The following is a 24,075-nucleotide window of genomic DNA, read 5'->3' on the forward strand; positions in this document are numbered from 1 at the left end:
TGTGTTGTGAACAATGGGTCTTTCAGAGGCTCTGAAGTTTTTGGGGGTGGAGACGTCACACGCAGTACCTTACGAACAGAGACTAAAAGCAGACTGTTAGATTTGGCAAAAACATTGCAGTTAACATTACCTGACAAAATGAGAAAAGATGAGGTAATTATGGCAGTGGCTAAGCATTTAAAGTTACCTGAGATACAGTTTGACTCATTGGAAATGGCAAAAATTCAGTTGCAAATTAAACAAATGGAACATGAGAAAGAATTAAAGCAGCTTGAATACGAAAGAGAGAGAGAGAGGAAAAAGAAAGAGAAAGAGAGAGGAAAAAGAGAGAGAAGATAGGAAAACAGAAAGAATAGCACTAGCAGAACAAAAAGAAAGAGAAAGGGAGATACAGATCCGGGAAAAAGATAAAGAGAGAGAGTTTGAACTTCAGAAAATGGCCATGAAACATGACAGTCAGTTGGCAGACGTAAAGGGAAACGTACAGTTGGATGATAGTGATGAGGATAGTGATAAAGAGCGTCATAGTCGAAGGCTTGGTGGGGCTCTATTTAAATATGTCAAAGCATTGCCAAGGTTTGATGAGCAGGAGGTAGAAGCCTTTTTCATTTCATTTGAGAAGGTGGCTAAACAAATGAAATGGCCACAGGGCATGTGGGTATTACTGATTCAAACAAAGCTGATAGGTAGAGCTAGTGAACTGTTTGCATCACTACCGGAAAAGGTATCTGGGTCGTATGAGGAGGTGAAAAAAATCCATCTTAGGTGCTTATGAACTAGTGCCTGTAGCCTCCAGACAAAGGTTTAGAAATTTAAGGAAAGAATTTGGTCAAACATACATGGAGTTTGAAAGGATCAAACAGAGTAATTTTGATAGGTGGATAAGGGCTTTGAAAATAGACCAAACGTATGAAGCTCTCAGAGAAATTATACATTTGGAGGGGTTTAAAAATTCAATCCCTGATGTAGTGAGAACTCATGTGGAAGAGGAGAGGGTTAAAACTGTGAGGTTAGCAGCAGAAATGGCAGATGATTATGAATTAATTCATAAATCAAAGCTTGGTTTCCAACATCAGTTTCAGCCTGTGAGGGATAGAAATTGGGGACATGAGAAATACTTCAAGTGGCAAAGGTAAATGTGGTCTGATGGGAGATAATAAGGACAGTGTACCTCAGATTAAAAAATAAATCCAGGAGGGTGGAAAAGAAATGAAAAGTTTCAAATGTTTTCACTGTAATAAACTAGGCCATGTAAAATCATAGTGTAGGTGGTTGAAGAAAAGCACTGGGAAGGCTGATGTGGTAAAACAGGAAAAGACAGTGGGGTTTGTGAAAGTGGTAAAGGAAAGCCCAAATGAAGTGAAGGAGTTGCAAAAGATTGTACAGCCTGATCAAGAGGTGATTGATAAGAAGGTGCCAGATCACTTTAAAGAATTTACTTGTGTGGGTAAAGTTTACTCATGTGTATCAGGAGGAGCAGGAAAAAAAGTCACAATTTTAAGAGATATGGGAACGAGTCAATCTTTAATGGTAAGAGATGAGGAGTTATGTAGTTTGGGAAGAATGTTGCCAGAAAAGGTGGTAATATGTGGAATTCAGGATGAGTGGAGTACTGTTCAATTATATAAGGTAAGGTTGGAAAGTCCAGTGAAGAGTGGTGAAGTGGTAGTAGGAGTAATCGAGAAACTATCTTGTCAAGGAACACAGTTCATCTTGGGTAATGATATAGCTGGATCGCAGGTGGGAGTGATGCCTACTGTGGTTGATAAGCCAGTAGAAAATCAGACAACTGAAGTGTTGAAGGACGAATATCCTGGGTTTTTTCCAGATTGTGTAGTAACCTGGTCGCAAAGTCATAGGTTAAGACAAGAGGATAAATCAAAGAGTGAAGATGAAGTTGAAGTGCAAGTATCAGAAACGATTTTTAATCAGATGGTTGAAAAAGAGCAAGAACAGGTGGAGGATGAGGCGGATTTTTTAGTTCAGGAAAATTGGAGGAGTTACAACAAAAAGATATCGAAATAAAACGGATATATCAGAAAGCATACACAGAAGAGGAATCTGCGTGCACACCAGAATGTTATTAACGTAAAAGTGAAGCCTTGATGAGAAAGTGGAGACCTTTACATATGCAGGCGGATGAAAAGTGGGCAGACGTTCATCAAGTAGTATTGCCGGTAGGGTATAGAAAGGAGGTGTTGTGAGTTGCACATGATGTACCAGTGGGAGGTCATTTGGGAATAAGGAAAACTCAAGCTAAAATCCAGAAACATTTTTATTTGCCTGGACTACATAAAGATGTAGTTAAATTTTGTCAATCATGTCACACATGTCAAGTGATAGGGAAACCTAAAGCAGTGATAAAACCAGCGCCCTTAATACCCATTCCAGCATTTGAGGAACCTTCTACAAGGGTCCTAATTGATTGCGTAGGATCGCTTCCTAAAACAGAAAGTGCAAATCAATATCTTTTGACTATAATGGATGTGTCTACTAGGTCTCCAGAGGCCATTCCAGTACGTAATATTACAGATAAAAAGATCGTGGAGGAATTACTTAAATTCTTTACTAGATATGGACTACCCACAGAAATCCAATCAGGTCAAAGATCAAATTTTACCTCAAGGTTATTCAAAGAAGTTATGGATAGCTTAGGAATAAAACAATTTAAATCAACTGCATACCATCCAGAATTGCAGGGAGCATTAGAAAGGTGGCATCACACATTAAAGACAATGTTGAGGGCTTATTGTCAAGATTATCCAGAGGATTGGGATAAAGGAATTCCATTCGTACTGTTTGCAATTAGGGATGCACCTAATGAGTCAACCAAATTTAGTCCTTTTGAACTAATTTTTGGTCATGAGGTAAGAGGACCACTTAAATTGATTAAGGAAAAATTGGTGAGTGAGGAATCGGAAATTACATTATTGGATTACCTGTCAGATTTTAGGGAACGATTAAATAGAGCAGGTGAATTGGCTAGACAACATTTAAAAGTAGCACAAAATGTGATGAAACGGGTTGCGGACAAGAAATCCAAAGTTTGTAGTTTTGCCTGTGGAGATAAAGTTTTAGTGATGATACCAGTGGTAGGTGAACCTTTAAAAGCAAGGTTTTGTGGACCTTATCAGGTTGAAAGGAAATTATGTGGTAAAGACACCAGATAGAAGGAAGACTCACTGAATATGTCATGTGAATATGCTTAAAAGGTACTTAGAAGCCCCCCACCCCAGCGATTCTCCAGCCCACGATGGGCCTAGTGGCTGCCCGTTTTCGGCCAGTCCCGCCAGCGTATATTACACCAGGTATTTGCCGACGGGACCTGGCTGCGTGGACGGCCTCCGGGGTCCTCGGGGGGGGGGGGGGGGGTCGCGGGGGGATCTGGCTCCAGGAGGTGCCCCCACGGTGGCCTGGCCCTCGATCGGGGCCCACTGATTCGCGGGCGGGCCTGTGCCGTGGGGGCACTCTATTCTTCTGCGTCGGCAGCTGTGGTCCTTCGCGATGGCCAGCACAGAGATGAACCCCTCCTGCGCGTGCACTGGGATGATGCCAGCACACGCTGGCGCTCCCGCGCATGCACCAACTCGTGCCGACCGGCGGAGGCCCTTCGCCGCTGGTTGGCGTGGCAACAAGCCCCTTCCCCGCCGGCATGGCGCAAACCACTCCAGCACCGGCCTAGCTCCTGAAGGTGCGGAGGATTCTGCACTTTTGGGGCGGCCCAACACCGGTGGTTCACTCCATTCCTTCGCACCGGAGTTGCCCGCCCCGCCGATTCCCACAGAATCCCGTCCAAGATGTTCACTGTATGTTTTAAAAAGGTTAACTTGAGTTCATAGAATAAACATTGTTTTGCTTTGAAAAATACTTTTGCATTTCTGCTGTACCACACCTGTACAGTGGGCCGTGTGCTCCCCATACCACAATCTAGTAAAAGTTGTGGGTTAGGTGAACTCCATGATACACTTTGGGGTTCTCTAAACCCTGGCCCATAACAATAGATCATAGAATTTACAGTGCAGAGGGAGGCCATTTGGCCCATCGTGTCTGCACCGGCCTCTTAAAAGAGAACCCTACTTATGACCACACCTCCACTCCATCCCCGTAATCCAGTAACCCCACCTAACCTTTTGGACACTAAGAGGCAATTCAGCATAGCCAATCCACCTAACCTGCACATCTTTGGATTGTGGGAGGAAACCGGAGCACACGGATGAAACCCACGCAGACACGGGTAGAACGTGCAAACTCCACACAGTCACCCGAGGCTAGAATTGAACTCGGGATCCTGGAGCTTTGAGGCAGCATTGCCATCCACTGTGCCACCGTGGCGCCCTGTCATATCAGCCTTTGTCTGTGGATTTCTCAATGGCACCATGAGCCATCTCTTCAGCTGGTATTATTGCCTCCAAGAAGCCAATCCTCCAAAAGCGGTGGTGGACAGAGCATCAAAACTAACAAGGCTACTCCCAGGAGAACGGGCACACGCCTGTATGATCCTTTGACAAAGATCACACACAAATTTAACACTGATAGAATGAAAACCTTTCTGATTGACAAATGCCCAGATGGAGCTTTGATGTCCACATGCAGGCAATTTATCACACCTTGAACTATGAGGGATCGAGCAACACATGTGAAGCTTCTGGCTTTCCCAGCCTTACTAACATCATTGGTGTTGAAGGAGATAAAGTCATTTGCTCACCTATATTTCACATCCATGACTACATTCATTCAATTGTGAGCTAAAGTATTATCACTGGTTGGGCAGCACGGTGGCACAGTGGGTCAGCCCTGTTGCCTCACAACGCTGAGGTCCCAGGTTCGATCCCAGCTCTGGGTCACTGTCCGTGTGGAGTTTGCACATTCTCCCCGTGTTTGCGTGGGTTTCACCCCCATGACCCAAAAGATGTGTAGAGTAGGTGAATTGGCCATGCTAAATTGCCCCTTAATTGGAAAAAATTAATTGAGTACTCTAAATTTTAAAAAAACTTTAAAAAAAGTATTATCACTGGAGTAGTAATCCAGAGACTCAGGGTAATGCTCTGGGGACCTGGGTTCAAATCCCACCATGGCAGATGGTGAAATTTGAACCCAGTAAAAATCTGGAATCAGAAGTCAAATTATGAGGGTGGCACGATGGCACAGTGGTTGGCAATGCTGTCTCACAGTGCCAGGAACCTAGGTTCAATTCTGGCCTGGGGTGACTATCCGTGTGGAGTTTGCAAGTTCTCCTCATGTTGTGTGGGTTTCCTCCGGGTGCTCCGGATTCCTCCCACACTCCAAAGACGTGCAGTTTTGGTGGATTGGCCATGCTAAATTGCCCCTTATTGTCCAACAATTGGGTGGGGCTACGGGGATATGAGATTGGGCCTAGTCATGGTGCTCTTTCAGAAGGTTGCTGCAGACTCGATGGGCTGGATGGCCTCCTTCTGCCCTATGGAGATTCTATGAGATGACCTTGAAATCGTTGTCACTTGTTGTAAAAATCCATCTAGTTCACTAATGTCTGTAGGGAAGAAACTCTACCATCCTTACCTGGTCTGATGCTCTTTTATAACCACAGTGTGTTTAACCAATATACGGTGGACAAATGATCACACAGGTAGTTTAGTAAAATTATAGTTTATTTAACATACACAAGGTTACGTACTTAATTAATCACACGTTCATACATATTAGACTATAAATGAATACACAAACAACCTGAATTTAACTTCCAGGGACCAGGAAACACAGAGTAGATTTGCCCTATCTGGATTCTAGTAGTCTGGTAGCTCTGAAATTCTGTAGGTAGTCTGTGTTCTATTGTCGTCCTCTGTGGATGGTGTGGACTCTGCTTGGCTGGTGAATTCACAGTTGTTGATGTGGCAGTCGAGAGAGAGTGAGTGAAGGCCTGCGCTGCCTGTTAACCGGCTTGGGATTCCCTGCCCCTTTTGTGGACGGTCTCTGGGTCGCTGTCAATCAATTGATCAAGGCTCCATCCCCCTGATCGGTCACGTCCAATCAGGGCCTGCCACATTGATTTTGGGGTAGGCACACAGTGGCCAACCCTGGGAGTGTTTCGAGCAGGGGCTTGGTACCATGGGTCTGGTAGACAATGTGATTGACAGGATAGTCCTATTGTTCCTTTAATTGCCTTTCAATGGGCTTTTGCAGGTGTGAATTTCTGCATAAAGTCTGGGCTGCCATTCATATATTTGCAAGCTGCAGCCTGTCTGTGTTCAGGTTTGGCCGGATTTCCCAACACTCTTTGTGGGAGGCCATTTTAGATGGCCGCAGGTCTGACCTACGTGTGACTGCAGACCCACAGCAATGTGGCCAACTCTTAATAATGCCCTCTGGAATGACTCAGCCAACCATTCAGTTCAAGGGAAATTAGGCATCGGCAATAAATTTTGGCCCAGCCAGTGTAACCCACATCCCAAAACCCAAAATGCTTTTTTAGATCGGCCACAAATGTCTCTGTCTGATGCCTGGAATGCCCCCGATGCAAGTTCATGGCCACTGTCATCATGAGGGTGCAGGCATAGGGTAGCCACCAATGCAATTTAAACTAATCTCTCCAGCCAACAATTCACAAAGCAATTCGCTGTCTCCCTGGAGAAAAGATACAGACACTGTCAGAGCTGAAGGTAATTCAATTCTTTGCCTGCAGATTCTCTGCATAATATACTATATTCCCACACATTGGACTACCTACTTGTTGTCTGTTCCGTCTGCTGAACGTAGGAATTTCAAATACTGGAATGGTGATGCGACTCGGCCGGTAGATACCGGGAGAGGCTTTTCCCGGGATTCCCGATGGTTGTTACGCCTCGGGAGGTCTAACCAGATCTTGCGAGACGTCGCGATTTGGATCCCGCCCACAATGGGGGCAGTCCACACTTGCACAGTTAAGTGAGTTTAAAAACCCACGTAACTATGTCTACACCAGGTTGAATGTCCACCTGGTATCTACTGACCTTGCCGAGGAGACCCCAGCCAGGTGCCGTTTAGCACTGGTCCCCATAAATGGAATGATCGGAGGCCTGGGTGGTTGGCCTCTGGGCAGGGTAGCACCCTGACACAGCTGGTGCTACCCAGGCACCTTGGCAGTGTCAGCATACTGCCAAGGCAGTGCCAGTCGGGTACCCTGGGATAGCCACCTGGGTGCCACCCTGGCATTTCCAGGGTGCACAGTTGGCACAGCCAGGCTGGAAGGGGGCTACCAGGGTGTCAGGCTGGCATTTGTCCTACACCAGGAATCGGGCCCCAGGGTGCGCTGCCCGTGTGAGACGTGGTGCAGGGGGTCATAGGAGCCTCCTATCGGTGAATTGTTTCAATGGGGGGATCTGAGGATCACCTCAAGGGGTCGAGAGATCGGGGCACCCCGATCTCTTCCTGCACTGAAGAGCTCCACTTGTCTAACGTGATCTCGCGAGACTCCGCGATGTGAATCCCACCCATTGTGGGGTGTGGTGATATGCATCACTGTAAATACACAAGGGGTTACTGTAAATACACTAAGACTAAGTAAACACTAGAAGGAGCACCAGAGACATTATGACATGCAGACATACAGCTAATGAACACATAGAATCGGACACGACCAATGGGCAGTCAAGACACCCAGAGGTGACACTACCACAAGGGGGCAACCCATATAAAAGGACAGGGCACACATGCTCTTTCTCTTTCCACAGGCGACACTCAGAGAGAAGGACAGGGACAGATCAGAAACATCACACCCACCTCATGGCTTAGAGCAGACATGTTAGTTAGACGGAATTACTACAGCAAGATTAGCAGGAGAATCGAACTCAAGTAGGAGAATTGTTAACTTTTCAATAAATGTGTAATACCTATCTCCAAGTCTGAACCTTCCTTTGTCAGAGCATACATCAAGGAAGCAGCTTATGCTACATGAAGAAGCATAACACAACATAGGGAGGGTCACTTTCTGGAAAATCTGCATACTAGAGTGAGACAGCTAGTCTCATTCTAAAATCATTCCCGAGATCTGACTAAGGCTGGGATCCAACCTCCTCGCCTTGGAGACCTTGGGCGATCACTGTTCAGTGCGGGTCTCCACAAATGGGAATCAGATGGAACGGCACACCCGGGGATCAGAGGTCTCCAGATGCTTGCACTCTGGGACGGGTGGAACCCTGTCACTTCTGGTGCCATGCAGACACCCCAGCACTGCCAGTCTGGCAGCATGCCAATGTCACCTGGGTGCCAGCCTGGCACTGCCAAGGTACACAGGTGGCACCGCCAGCTGACAGGGGTGCTGTCAGGGTGCCAGGCTGGAACTGCCAAGGTGCCAAGCTGGCATTTTCCGCGCAGTGGGAATTGGGACTAGGGGCTTCCTGGGCGGGTGGGGGGCAGGGCCGAAGATCCCCTTATAGGTGAGTTGAGGATTGTGGGGGGAGGGGGGGGGGGGGGGTTGTATTGGGGGGTCTAGCGAGCACAGCTCCTCAGTGCAGAAAATGGGACTAAGTGCGGCCTCGGCCGCGGATTCCCTGCTGAGGCCCCCATTCAATAGCGTGGTGTTTGTCAGCGCTTCGAGCACCGGGAAACACCCGACTAATCGCGTGCGCTATGTGAGTATGTTCCCATTCGGGTAGATTATGCCCTATGTGTTTAGCTTCAGTAATATTATGTCGCTAATGTGAGAAGCCAGGGGCTCAAGCAGGAAGGTGGTATGTTTTGGAGTTCAGTTTCAATCTATCTGGGAACAGACGAGCAGCCTCTCTCAAAGCAGTGTATCCAAGATATATCTTTGCAGCAAGTATTCCTGGGTGGGCTAACTGTATTTCAAAGTGGATCTTGACCTGAGACGGATTTTGCGTGAATGGAGATAAAAATTCAAAATTAGTGTTTCATTTTGTTGTTAAGCATTATTTAACTGATAATTGTAAGCTTTTTTCTTCATGATGTTAAAGTTAGTAATATTGTGTTAGTAATAAAGGTTGTTTCGATATACTGTGGGCTGGATTTTCCAAAAATGGGGCTATGTCCTCACGCCGGCGTACAAACGCTGGCATTTCACTCCCCAGTTTCCTGCAAAAAATAACGAGTAATTCACTTACCTGCAGGGGGCTAGCAGGGACCCGTCGGGAAGCTCGCAGCTTTGGTTGCGGATATGGGCCTCCGCATTTCCGGTTCCGTGTCTGTACATGCGCGCGGTGGCAGTCTCCAGCAGCCGAGCCGAGCGCCATGCCGGACTCGGACTGCAGACCATCACAAAGAAACAAGGTCCCCCTGATCAGCCCCTTCATCGGACCGACCCGATCGATGCCCCGGTTGCCCATAAGGCCCCCCGCCCCCCCCCGGTGCTGGATCCCCCGCCTGCCACCAGGGCGGCCACGGACTGTGTTTCCTCCAGGCACTCCTGTTTCCTCCCACAAGTCCTGAAAGACGTGCTTGTTCGGTGAATTGGACATCCTGCAATCTTTCTTCTGTACCTGAACAGGCGCTGGAGTGCGACGACAGGGGGTTTTCACAGTAACTTCATTGCCGTGTCAATGTCAGCCTACTTGGGACAATAAAGATTATTATTATTAGCTGTCTATCAGTGTCAAAACTGTTTCTCATTTATACTGATGATTTTGATTAATTATAATAACAAAAATAATGAGATCATGAAGCTTCACAAGTCAATTTGAGGATGAATTGTAACTTCCTGATCACTGCTGTTGAGAGTGGGTGGATGAGCTGCACAAGCACGTATTCCAAATTACCATCTCAACGTGGATCGCTGGTTTATCAAGGTAGGTTCTGGAGCAGGGGCTCTTGTTGCTGTTGGTTCCACCAAGGTAATTTCAGTACTTACTTCAAAGTGCCCCCTTCTGCTGTTCCTCCAGTTTCTATTGAATGCATATATAATCATAGCAGCAGAAAACCTCAATTTGTCAAAAGAGTTGTGATTGGGGAGGCTTCACTTTACGAGACTGAGTTACGTCACATCGGACCTGCATCACAGGCTCAGAATTGCCAGGTTACCTCAAGGTCACAAACACCTTTAACATTTACCTTACTGGGCCTTTCTAAGCAGTGTTGAGAAGGTCATGAACATGAACCAATCAGCTGTGTGCAGATACATTAAACAAGTCATGGATGGATTATTTTCTAGGGCAAGAAATTTATGGCACAAAAATCAATTCACCAGTGCCCTTATTTTCAATGCTAATAGTGACAATCTACATCCAAATTAATGTTTGCACTGTGCGCACCGTGTGCTTCTGGTGTGGAATGTGCAGGTGCCATTTTCACTTTCCTCTCTCTGGATAATGTCTTTTCTTAACATCACAGAGATGGACATGTGTTCAGCAGCAGGAAGGACCCAGCATTATTGCTATTTAATCAGATCATCAACAACTCAGATTAATTGCGGAGTCATTTCTATTGACTGCTGCTGAGCTGATGGAAGTATCTGGTGGTTTGTATTGTCATTTAACGTTGCTGAGTCTACAGAGAGCGGTGTGGCACATGGTGAAAGCATTGGTTCTGAATTTTAAGGGTTCTGCTCAAATCATTTGTTCCCTCCTGGGTGCAGTAGTCTTCATCTCCAGTGACCTGCAACATGAACAGCTAGACTCAGCAGAGGTGACACAGAGATGAACAAGCTGCTGGAAAGGGAGGAGGAGGAGGAGGAGGGGGAGAACCGCCCTCAGAGAGAGGCCCATTCATCTTGGATCTTCAGGAAACAATTCTGCTACCTCAACTTCAGCAAAGAGCAGCCCATTGGATGCTTCCATTTCATTAAATGAAATCGACCACCTTTTTCAGAGAGATTTATCACCTCAATACAGACTGAGGATGGTAATTGCAGTCGAGGCAATTAACTTCATCATTTTAAGCTCATTCCAGCTGGAGCAAGGACATCTCCAACATCTCACAGCTTGCCATCAACTAGGTTGCTACTTCATATGCAGAACGAGAGCATGTTACTTTCTCTTTTTCCAGATGGAAGCAGGCAGAGTGTACACGTGGCTTCATCAGAATTGCCATCTTCTTGTGATACATGGTGCTGTTAACTATACACACATTGCTATGCAGACGCTGCGTGATCTCTTCAGCTGTTTCATTTCCACCCTGTCTATGACTTCAGGGGCTGTTTAGCACACTGGGCTAAATCGCTGGCTTTGGAAGCAGACCAAGCAGGCCAGCAGCACGGTTCGATTCCCGCGACAGCCTCCACAAACAGGCGCCAGAATGTGGCGACTAGGGGCTTTTCACAGCAACTTCATTGAAGTCTACTCGTGACAATAGCGATTTTCATTTCATTTTTCATTTCATTTATGGCAGCTCCAACACCATGTCCTCCATCAGTACAAGGATATACAGATGTGCCTGTCACCCACCAGTTGATCCTGTTGCTGGCAGTCGGTGCCATAGTATTCTGCAAAAGAGGGAAGTGTGTTAGTTAGAGTGGTACAATGTGTTTGAGTTATGTGCCTATCATAATTGAAAAGCTGGCAAGGAGCATAAGCTGTGAGATGTGGGTATGAGGTCTGAAGCAGTGCTAAGTGTGCAGGGGTGGTGCAGCTATGAATGTGACCTATGAATCACAGTTGATAGAGATTTTTAGTAAGTGAGTTAAGGGAGTGCGGTGAATGGACCAATTTGGGAGACTCAGGGTCCAGCTTTAAGGTATAGGGCGGAATTCTCCGCACTCACGACGGGGCGGAGAATAGCGGACGGCGTAAATTTTTACGGCCACGCTGGTCTGACGCCCTCCCGCTATTCTCCCCCCCCCCCCCCACGGCCGCCTCCTGACACGAATCGCTGCTCGCCGTTTTTTTACGGCGAGCAGCGATTCTCAGCTGGCCGATGGGCCGATTTCCAAGGCCTTTACGACCGTTTTTATGAACGTAAATCATACCTGGTCTGACCGTTCGTAAAAACGGCCGTAAAGTCCCGATCTGGGGAACCATGGCACCGGTTGGCACGGCAGTACCACGGCCGTGCCAAGGGTGCCATGGGCCTGCGATCGGTGGGCACCGATCGCGGGCATCGGGTACTTACCCCGCGCACTCTTTCTCCTTCCGCCGCCCCGCTGTATCCATTCGCGGGGCGGCTGAGGGACATACCGGCCCGCGCATGCGCGGGTTTCACGCATATGCATGATGACGTCATCCGCGCATACGCGGGTTGGAGTCGTCTAATCCGTGCATGCGGGGCTGACGTCATCTGATGCGTCAGCCGTCGCTAACTCTGGCTAGTGGGCTTAACGAAATTCGTTACGCCCGCGATGCCGGAGTTCACGGCCGCGGGATGCTAGCCCCGACCGGGGACCAGAATCGGTTCCAGGTCGGGGGGGCGGAGGCGGCCGTAAAACACGGCCGTTTTCGTCGCAGCCTTTCGTCGCGGCGGCCGTTGGGGAGAATCGCGCCCATAGCCTTTCAAGGTTAATTCACTTGTGTGAGATCAGTGAATTTCTTCCTGCACTGAACCCTGGCCCTCGGTTTACACTGCCCACATTGACATCAATGGCTATCTGGGCCCAGTACGACCTTCACAAAGCTTGCCTGAAGGTTCACATGGTCCCTGTGGCTAGAGAACATTTCTCCCCCTGATCCCCTCACATATCAACAGAAAACATGTCCGCAACATTAGCTTTACACCCAGGCAGCAAGAAAACTTACCCCTTTTGATGATAATCGGGCTGTTTTTTTGAAAGAAAATCAAATTCTGGAACAGACCAACCCTTGAAGAAATCAATGGCCTGTATTTTGTGGTTTGATACACAAAAAAAGGTGCTTGCTGTTTTTCCCAACAAAATGTGGGTTCTCTCGAGCTGATCAGCCTGCTGTCCCCTGTAGAAACTGTGAGCAGCTACACAATGGGGCAAGAATCAAGTTGAAGAAGCTTCACTCAGTCAAGTGAAGTCTAAACCAGAAAATATAAAGCAGGAAATATCAATTAGATTTAAATAATTCACGAAAAGGGTAATTAAGATTTAGAAAGACAGATAAAATTGATAGAGAAACAAAAGAAACAGTAAATATTCACAAAAAAATATTTAATTTATTAAAAGCTCTCCTACACTTCTGGAGGAATGCTGGTCCACACTTGTAAAATTAAAATTCTGGACTCATGAAAATTGTTTGGCAGTAATTATCAAATTGTTAAAAAATAGTTTACACCTGAGAGCATTAGCCCAACTTTTTCTGGTGTCTTCAATGGGGAACTACTGAGAAAGTACCCTGAGTTCAGTTCATTGCATTTGATCTCAGTACTAGTCTATCGGCAGGGATTTATACATTGCATCCTTTGGGAAAATGGGATATATCTCTGACAGTAAACTCAGGATTTCTGTGTTTAATATGCAAATGCAGATACCAGAAGTTGCTGTTTTGATTTTTTTCCAGGATGGTTGTGAGCACTGTTAAGTTCACTGTGATTTCAGTCACAAAATCTGACTATTATTACTTGAATAATGCTGGATACTTGCTTTCAGACGTTTCTGGGTCATCTGACTTTTCACTTTCTGCTTCAAGTAGGTGATAGCTATATACCAAAGATAAAGTTGCTTATAAATGTAGATCTGCATAAAGATCTGCATACTTACTACATTTTACTGAGTTCAGCTGATGACTCTTATCAAAAGCAAATCATTTAATAGAACAGATTGTTCCCAGTAATAAGGATGAAGGTAAAATATAAAAAAAATATTTTGAGATCAGAGCTTTTGTACTAGACAGGAAATACATTCTATAATGAAAGGTTATCTTTATAAGTTTAATCTGAAAGTCCATGACAGGTTGTAGCTTCCTGACTGGTAAGTTCAACTTAATTGCATTCAATTAAAATTCCCTATTATCTTCTGCAAAAATAACATTGGCCAAACTATTTACCCTTTCCTTAGTTTAGAGTTTCTTGCTGTAACTTATGCAGATGTACACTGCTGCTGGTTGGGTGCCAGTCACTGCCATTTAGATTTCATGATGTGGACCTGAGGAAGGAGCAGTGCTCCGAAAGCTAGTGTTTGACGCAAACACGTTGGACTTTAGCCTGGTGTTGTAAAACTTCTTACTGATTTAGATTTCAGTAAGACAGAAACATGTTGGCACTGTCTGACTCCTTTTTATCCGGAATTGGAGCAGTGCGCAAACTTTTAAAAAATATATATTTTTTACGGAATGTGGGCTTTGCTGACATTTGTTGCCCACCCCTAATTGCCCTTGAGATGGTGGTGGTGAGCTTTCTTCTTGAACCGGTGCAGTCCCTGTGGTTTGGACACACCCACTGTGCTATTAGAGAGGGAGTTCCAGGAATTTGACCAACTGACAGTGAAGGAACGGCAATATATTTCCAAGTCAGGATGCTGAGTGACTTGGAGGGGACCTTCCAGGTGGTGGTGTCCCATGTAGCTGCTGCCCTTGTCCTTCTAGATGGTAGTGCCTAAGAAGCCATGATGAGTTCCTGCGGTGCATCTTGTAGGTGGTGCACACTGCTTTTACTTTTGTTGGTGGTGGAGGGAGTGAGTGTTTGTGGAAAGGATGCCAATCAAGCGAGCTGCTTTGTCCTGGATGGTGTTGAACTTCTTGTGTGTTGTTGGAGCTGCATTCATCCAGGCAAGTAGGGAGTATTTCATCACACTCCTGACTTGTGCCTTGTAGGTGCTAGACAGGCTTTGGGGAGTCAGGTGAGTTACTCGCTGCAGGATTCCTAATCTCTGACCTGCTGTTGTAGTCACAGTATTTATATGGCTAGTCCAGTTGAGTTTCTGGTCAATGGTAACCCCCAGGATGTTGATAGTGAATTCAGTGATGGTGATGCCATTCAAGGAATTCAGTGATGGTGATGCCACTGAATGTCAAGGGCTGATGGTTGGAGAAGATCATTGCCTGGCACTTATGTAGCATGAATGTTACTTGCCCGAGCCTGGATATTGTCTGGATCTAGCTGCATTTCCACATGGAATACCTCAGTGTCTGATGTGTGACAAATAGTGCTGAACATTATGCAATCATCAGTGAACATTCCCACATCTGTCCTTATTTTGGAAGGAAGGTCATTGATGAAGCAGTAGAAGATGATTGATACCAGGACACTACCCTGAGGAACTTTTCATGTGGCTGGATCATTAGTGAATGGGGAGCAAAGAATTTAGAATTTGATTAAAAACCAGGTTTGACACTGAACTGAATTTAACCCCTAGAACAGGGTGAAACTATGTCCTCCGATAAGTTTCACTTTATTTCACTGGGAATCAGTTTGAGCCAGCCCCCCAGGAGCACACATTGCAAAATTGGCTATGCTTTTTTCAAAAATATTTTTTTTCCAATTAAGGGGCAATTTAGCATGGCCAATCCACCTAGCCCACACATCTTTGGATTGTGGGGAGTAGAGGGGGGGGGGGGGGGGCGAAACCCATGCAAACACGGGGAGAATGTGCAAACTCCACACAGACAGTGACCAATAGCCGGGATCGAACCTGGGACCTCAGCGTCGTGAGGCAGCAATGCGAACCACTGCGCCACTGTGCTACCCGGCTCTGCTTTTTAATTAGAAAATTGTATTCTACACATGTCCTACTAGGCTCTGACCAGGGTTCACAATGCCCATTTAGTGTTGGTGCAAAGTCAAAATTGCTCTGTATTGTTGCTGAATGTGTTGTTTAATTGCAACCTAAATCAAACACAGTGTGCTAAAATTATATGTTTATAATTTTATTGCAACTTTCACACTGTGGAAATCTTCCTTTCATTACACAGTTCCCAGTTTGCAGAGCAATAAACGTGCATGTAAATTTATATTTAAATATCTATGTCCAAGAATATTTAGAATTGCATACAATATTTCATTACCAGTTTGCGTTTGTTTAAACTTAGAATTATAAAGAATGTATCGCACAGAAATAGGTCATTGGGCTCAACTGTTCTCAGTTTATGGGTCACATGAATTTCCAACCAGCCTATTTCATCAAACACTCGTAGCATCAATTTCTATTTTTTTATTTCACAGATTTATCTAACTTCTCCTAAAGTGTATTTGCCTCAACTTTCGCATCCCCCCCAGTGTGGGAGACGGTAACAGCACCGGCCAGTGTGGGAGATGGTCAGAGCACTGGTCAGTGTGGGAGACGGTCACAGCACCGGCCAGTGTGGGAGATGGTCAGAGCACTGGTCAGTGTGAGAGAAGGTCACAGCACCGGTCAGTGTGGGAGACGGTCAGAGCACTGGTCAGTGTGAGAGACGGTCACAGCATCGGTCAGTGTGGGAGACGGTCACAGCATCGGCCAGTGTGGGAGACGGTCACAGCACTGGCCAGTGTGGGAGACGGTCACAGCACTGACCAGTGTGGGAGACGGTCAGAGCACCGGTCAGTGTGGGAGACAGTCACACCACCGGTCAATGTGGTAAACGCTCACAGCATCGGTCAGTGTGGGAGACGCTCACAGCATCGGTCAGTGTGGGAGACGGTCAGTAGCACCGGTCAGTGTGGGAGACGGTCAAAGCAGTAGTCAATGTGGGAGACGGTCACAGCAATGGTCAGTTTGGGAGATGGTCACAGCACCGGTCAGTGTGGGAGACGGTCACAGCACCGGTCAGTGTGGGAGATGGTCAGAGCACTGGTCAGTGTGGTAGTCGGTCACAGCATCGGTCAGTGTGGAAGACGGTCACAGCATCAGTCTTTCTGGGAGACAGTCACAGCACTGGTCAGTGTGGTAAACGGTCACAGCACTGGTCAGTTTGGGAGTCGGTCACAGCACCGGTCAGTGTGGTAGACAGTCAGAGCACCGGTCAGTGTGGTAGACAGTCAGAGCACCGGTCAGTGTGGTAGACAGTCAGAGCACCGGTCAGTGTGGTAGACAGTCAGAGCAACGGTCAGTGTGGGAGACAGTCACACCACCGGTCAATGTGGTAGACGGTCACAGCATCGGTCAGTGTGGGAGACAGTCACACCACCAGTCAGTGTGGGAGTCGGTCAGAGCATCGGTCAGTGTGGTTTACGGTCAGAACACCGGTCAGTGTGGTAGATGGTCACAGCACTGGTCAGTGTGGGAAACGGTCACAGAACCAGTCAGTCTGGGAGATGGTCACAGCACTGGTCAGTGTGAGGGACGTTGATGGCACTGGTCAGTGTGGGAGACGGTCACATCAACGGTCAATGTGGGAGAAGGTCACAAAACCGATCAATGTGGGAGACATTCATGGCACTGGTCAGTGTGGGAGACGGTCACAGCACTGGTCAGTGTGGGAGACGGTCAGAGCACTGGTCAGTGTGGGAGACGGTCAGAGCACTGGTCAGTGTGGGAGACGGTCAGAGCACTGGTCAATGTGGGAGAAAGTCACAGCAACTGGTCAGTGTCGTAAACGGTCAGAGCACAGGACAGTGTGGGAGACGGTCACAGCACTGGTCAGTGTGAGAGAAAGTCACAGCACCGGTCAGTCTGGCAAACGGTCACAGCACTGGTCTGTGTGGGAGATGCTCACAGCACCAGTCAGTGTGAGAGATGGTCACAGCACCGGTCAGTGTGGTAGACGGTCAGAGCACCGGTCAGTGTGGGAGACGGTCAGAGCACCGGTCAGTGTGGTAAATGGTCACAGCACTGCTTATTTTAGGAAACTGTCACAGCACTGGTCAGTGTTGGATCGGTCACAGCACTGGTCAGTGTTGGAGTCGGTCACAGCACTGGTCAGTGTTGGAGTCGGTCACAGCACTGGTCAGTCTGCGAGACGTTCACGGCACTGGTCAGTGTGGGAGACGTTCATGGCACTGGTCAGTGTGGGAGACGGTCACAGCACTGGTCAATGTGGGAGACGGTCGTAGCATCGGTCAGTGTGGGAGATGGTCAGAGCACTGGTCAGTGTGGAAGTCAGTCAGAGCACAGGTCAGTGTGGGAGACGGTCACAGCACCGGGGAGTGTGGGGGACGGTCACGACACGGGAATTTGGTTAACGTTCACAGCACTGGTCAGTGTGGGAATCTGTCACAGCACTGGTCAGTCTGGGAGACGATCACAAAACAGGTCAGTATGGGAGACGGCCACAGCACTGGTCAGTCTGGGAGACGATCACAGCACTGGTCAGTATGGGAGACGATCACAGCACTGGCCAGTGTGGGAGACGTCACACCATCGGTCAGTGTGGGAGACGTCACACCATCGGTCAGTGTGGGAGACGGTCACAGCACTGGCCAGTGTGGGAGACGGTCACAGCACTGGTCAGTGTGGGAGACGGTCAGAGCACCGGTCAGTGTGGGAGATGGTCACAGCACTGGTCAGTGTGGGAGACGGTCAGAGCACTGGTCAGTGTGGGAGACGGTCAGAGCACTGGTCAGTGTGGGAGACGGTCACAGCACTGGCCAGTGTGAGAGACAGTCAAAGCACCGGTCAGTGTGGGGGATGGTCAGAGCACTGGTCAGTGTGGGAGATGGTCACAGCACTGGTCAGTGTGGCAGACGGTCACAGCATCGGTCAGTGTGGTTGACGGTCACAGCACTGGTCAGTGTGGGAGACAGTCAGAGCACCGGTCAGTGTGGGAATCGGTCATAGCACCGGTCAGTGTGGTAAACGGTTACAGCACTGGTCAGTATGGGAGACGGTCACAGCATCGGTCAGTGTGGTAGACGGTCACAGCATCGGTCAGTGTGGTAGACGGTCAGAGCAGTTTGAGCACACTCGGATAAATCGCTGACTTTTAAAGAGGACCAAGCAGGCCAGCAGCACGGTTCGATTCCTGTACCAGCCTCCCCGGACAGGCGCAGGAATATGGCGACTAGGGGCTTTTCACAGTAACTTCATTGAAGCCTACTCGTGACAATAAGTGATTTTCATTTCTTTCATTTTCACTTCAGTGTGGGAGTCGGTCACAGCACTGGTCAGTGTGTTAGATGATCACAGCAACGGTCCATGTGGGAGACGTTCATGGCACTTGTCAGTGTGGGAGATGGTCACAGCACCGGTCAGTGTGGGAGACGGTCACAGCACTGGTCAGTGTGGGAGATGGTCACAGCACTGGTCAGTGTGGGAGATGGTCACAGCACCGGTCAGTGTGGGAGATGGTCACAGCACCGGTGAGTGTGGTAGACGGTCACAGCATCGGTCAGTGTGGTAGATGGTCAGAGCACCGGTCAGTGTGGGAGACGGTCACAGCATCGGTCAGTGTGGTAGACGGTCACAGCATCGGTCAGTGTGGTAGATGGTCAGAGCACCGGTCAGTGTGGGAGACGGTCACAGCATCGGTCAGTGTGGTAGACGGTCAGAGCACCGGTAAGTGTGGGAGACGGTCACAGCACTGGTCAGTGTGGGAGACGGTCTCTGCACCGGTCAGTGTGGGAGACGATCACAGCATCGGTCAGTGTGGGAGACGGTCAGAGCACCGGTCAATCTGGGAGACAGTCACAGCACCGGTCAGTATGGGAGATGGTCACAGCGCTGGTCAGTGTGGGAGATGGACATAGCACTGGTCAGTGTGGGAGATGGTCACAGCGCTGGTCAGTGTGGGAGATGGACATAGCACTGGTCAGTGTGGGAGACGATCACAGCATCGGTCAGTGTGGGACACGGTCCCAGCACCGGTCAGTGTGGGAGACGGTCACAGCACTGGTCAGTGAGGGAGTCGGTCACAGCATCGGTCAGTGAGGGAGTCGGTCACAGCACCGGTCAGTGCGGTAGATGGTCATAGCACCGGTCAGTGTGGGAGATGGTTAGAGCACCGGTCAGTGTGGTAGTCGGTGACAGCACTGGTCAGTGTGAGAGACGGTCAGAGCATCGGTCAGTGTGGGAGATGGTCAGAGCACCGGTCAGTGTGGGAGATGGTCACAGCACCGGTCAGTGTGGGAGATGGTCACAGCACCGGTCAGTGTGGTAGACGGTCAGAGCACCGGTCAGTGTGGGAGATGGTCACAGCACCGGTCAGTGTGGGAGACGGTCACAGCACCGGTCAGTGTGGGAGACGGTCAGAGCACCGGTCAGTGTGGGAGACGGTCACAGCATCGGTCAGTGTGGGAGACGGTCAGAGCACCGGTCAGTGTGGGAGACGGTCAGAGCACCGGTCAGTGTGGGAGACGGTCACAGCATCGGTCAGTGTGGTAGACGGTCACAGCATCGGTCAGTGTGGGAGACGGTCAGAGCATCGGTCAGTGAGGGAGTCGGTCACAGCACCGGTCAGTGTGGGAGACGGTCAGAGCATCGGTCAGTGTGGGAGACGGTCACAGCACTGGCCAGTGTGGGAGACGTCACACCATCGGTCAGTGTGGGAGACGGTCACAGCATCGGTCAGTGTGGGAGATGATCACAGCATCGGTCAGTGTGGGAGACGGTCACAGCATCGGTCAGTGTGGGAGATGGTCAGAGCACCGGTCAGTGTGGGAGATGGTCACAGCACTGGTCAGTGTGGGAGATGATCACAGCATCGGTCAGTGTGGGAGACGGTCACAGCACTGGTCAGTGTGGGAGATGATCACAGCATCGGTCAGTGTGGGAGACGGTCACAGCACTGGTCAGTGTGGGAGATGGTCAGAGCATCGGTCAGTGTGGGAGATGGTCACAGCACCGGTCAGTGTGGGAGACGTCACACCATCGGTCAGTGTGGGAGACGGTCAGAGCACCAGTCAATGTGGGAGATGGTCACAGCACTGGTCAATGTGGGAGATGGTCACAGCACCGGTCAGTGTGGTAGACCGGTCAGAGCACCGGTCAGTGTGGGAGATGGTTAGAGCACCGGTCAGTGTGATAGTCGGTCACAGCACTGGTCAGTGTGGGAGATGATCACAGCATCGGTCAGTGTGGGAGACGGTCACAGCATCGGTCAGTGTGGGAGATGGTCAGAGCACCGGTCAGTGTGGGAGATGGTCACAGCACTGGTCAGTGTGCGAGACGGTCACAGCACTGGTCAGTCTGGGAGACGATCACAAAACAGGTCAGTATGGGAGACGGCCACAGCACTGGTCAGTCTGGGAGACGATCACAGCACTGGTCAGTATGGGAGACGATCACAGCACTGGCCAGTGTGGGAGACGTCACACCATCGGTCAGTGTGGGAGACGTCACACCATCGGTCAGTGTGGGAGACGGTCACAGCACTGGCCAGTGTGGGAGACGGTCACAGCACTGGTCAGTGTGGGAGACGGTCAGAGCACCGGTCAGTGTGGGAGACGGTCACAGCACTGGTCAGTGTGGGAGACGGTCAGAGCACTGGTCAGTGTGGGAGACGGTCAGAGCACTGGTCAGTGTGGGAGACGGTCACAGCACTGGCCAGTGTGAGAGACAGTCAGAGCACCGGTCAGTGTGGGGGATGGTCAGAGCACTGGTCAGTGTGGGAGATGGTCACAGCACTGGTCAGTGTGGCAGACGGTCACAGCATCGGTCAGTGTGGTTGACGGTCACAGCACTGGTCAGTGTGGGAGACAGCTAGAGCACCGGTCAGTGTGGGAATCGGTCATAGCACCGGTCAGTGTGGTAAACGGTTACAGCACTGGTCCGTATGGGAGACGGTCACAGCATCGGTCAGTGTGGTAGACGGTCACGCATCGGTCAGTGTGGTAGCGGTCAGAGCAGTTTGAGCACACTCGATAATCGCTGACTTTTAAAGAGACCAAGCAGGCCAGCAGCACGGTTCGATTCCTTTACCAGCCTCCCCGGACAGGCGCAGGAATGTGGCGACTAGGGCTTTTCACAGTACTTCATTGAAGCTACTCGTGACAATAAGTGATTTTCATTTCTTTCATTTTCACTTCAGTGTGGGAGTCGGTAACAGCACTGGTCAGTGTGTTAGATGATCACAGCAACGGTCCATGTGGGAGACGTTCATGGCACTTGTCAGTGTGGGAGATGGTCACAGCACCGGTCAGTGTGGGAGACGGTCACAGCACTGGTCAGTGTGGGAGATGGTCACAGCACTGGTCAGTGTGGGAGATGGTCACAGCACCGGTCAGTGTGGGAGATGGTCACAGCACCGGTCAGTGTGGGAGATGGTCACAGCACTGGTCAGTGTGGGAGACGGTCACAGCACCGGTCAGTGTGGGAGACGGTCAGAGCACCGGTCAGTGTGGGAGACGGTCACAGCATCGGTCAGTGTGGGAGACGGTCAGAGCACCGGTCAGTCTGGTAGACGGTCACAGCACCGGTCAATGTGGTAGATGGTCAGAGCACCGGTCAGTGTGGGAGACGGTCACAGCATCGGTCAGTGTGGTAGATGGTCAGAGCACCGGTCAGTGTGGGAGACGGTCACAGCATCGGTCAGTGTGGTAGACGGTCACAGCATCGGTCAGTGTGGTAGATGGTCAGAGCACCGGTCAGTGTGGGAGACGGTCACAGCATCGGTCAGTGTGGTAGACGGTCAGAGCACCGGTAAGTGTGGGAGACGGTCACAGCACTGGTCAGTGTGGGAGACGGTCTCTGCACCGGTCAGTGTGGGAGACGGTCACAGTATCGGTCAGTGTGGGAGACGGTCAGAGCACCGGTCAATCTGGGAGACAGTCACAGCACCGGTCAGTATGGGAGATGGTCACAGCGCTGGTCAGTGTGGGAGATGGACATAGCACTGGTCAGTGTGGGAGATGGTCACAGCGCTGGTCAGTGTGGGAGATGGACATAGCACTGGTCAGTGTGGGAGACGATCACAGCATCGGTCAGTGTGGGACACGGTCCCAGCACCGGTCAGTGTGGGAGACGGTCACAGCACTGGTCAGTGAGGGAGTCGGTCACAGCATCGGTCAGTGAGGGAGTCGGTCACAGCACCGGTCAGTGCGGTAGATGGTCATAGCACCGGTCAGTGTGGGAGATGGTTAGAGCACCGGTCAGTGTGGTAGTCGGTGACAGCACTGGTCAGTGTGAGAGACGGTCAGAGCATCGGTCAGTGTGGGAGATGGTCAGAGCACCGGTCAGTGTGGGAGATGGTCACAGCACCGGTCAGTGTGGTAGACGGTCAGAGCACCGGTCAGTGTGGGAGATGGTCACAGCACCGGTCAGTGTGGGAGACGGTCACAGCACCGGTCAGTGTGGGAGACGGTCAGAGCACCGGTCAGTGTGGGAGACGGTCACAGCATCGGTCAGTGTGGGAGACGGTCAGAGCACCGGTCAGTGTGGGAGACGGTCAGAGCACCGGTCAGTGTGGGAGACGGTCACAGCACCGGTCAGTGTGGTAGACGGTCACAGCATCGGTCAGTGTGGGAGACGGTCAGAGCATCGGTCAGTGAGGGAGTCGGTCACAGCACCGGTCAGTGTGGGAGACGGTCAGAGCATCGGTCAGTGTGGGGAGACGTCACACCATCGGTCAGTGTGGGAGACGGTCACAGCACTGGTCAGTGTGGGAGATGATCACAGCATCGGTCAGTGTGGGAGACGGTCACAGCATCGGTCAGTGTGGGAGATGGTCAGAGCACCGGTCAGTGTGGGAGATGGTCACAGCACTGGTCAGTGTGGGAGATGATCACAGCATCGGTCAGTGTGGGAGACGGTCACAGCACTGGTCAGTGTGGGAGATGATCACAGCATCGGTCAGTGTGGGAGACGGTCACAGCATCGGTCAGTGTGGGAGATGGTCAGAGCATCGGTCAGTGTGGGAGATGGTCACAGCACCGGTCAGTGTGGGAGACGTCACACCATCGGTCAGTGTGGGAGACGGTCAGAGCACCGGTCAATGTGGGAGATGGTCACAGCACTGGTCAATGTGGGAGATGGTCACAGCACCGGTCAGTGTGGTAGACGGTCAGAGCACCGGTCAGTGTGGGAGATGGTTAGAGCACCGGTCAGTGTGATAGTCGGTCACAGCACTGGTCAGTGTGGGAGATGATCACAGCATCGGTCAGTGTGGGAGACGGTCACAGCATCGGTCAGTGTGGGAGATGGTCAGAGCACCGGTCAGTGTGGGAGATGGTCACAGCACTGGTCAGTGTGGGAGATGGTCACAGCACCGGTCAGTGTGGTAAACGGTCACAGCACTGGTCAGTTTGGGAGACGGTCCACAGCATCGGTCATGTGGAGATGGTCACAGCACCGGTCAGTGTGGGAGATGGTCAGCAGCACCGGTCATGTGGTAGATGGTCAGAGCACGGTCATGTGGTATGGTCAGAGCACCGGTCAGGTGGGAGACGGTCACGACACGGGAATTTGGTTAACGTCACAAAACCGATCAA

The sequence above is a fragment of the Scyliorhinus canicula genome, chromosome 2 (assembly GCF_902713615.1).
Source record: "Scyliorhinus canicula chromosome 2, sScyCan1.1, whole genome shotgun sequence".
NCBI classification, from domain to species: domain Eukaryota; kingdom Metazoa; phylum Chordata; class Chondrichthyes; order Carcharhiniformes; family Scyliorhinidae; genus Scyliorhinus; species Scyliorhinus canicula.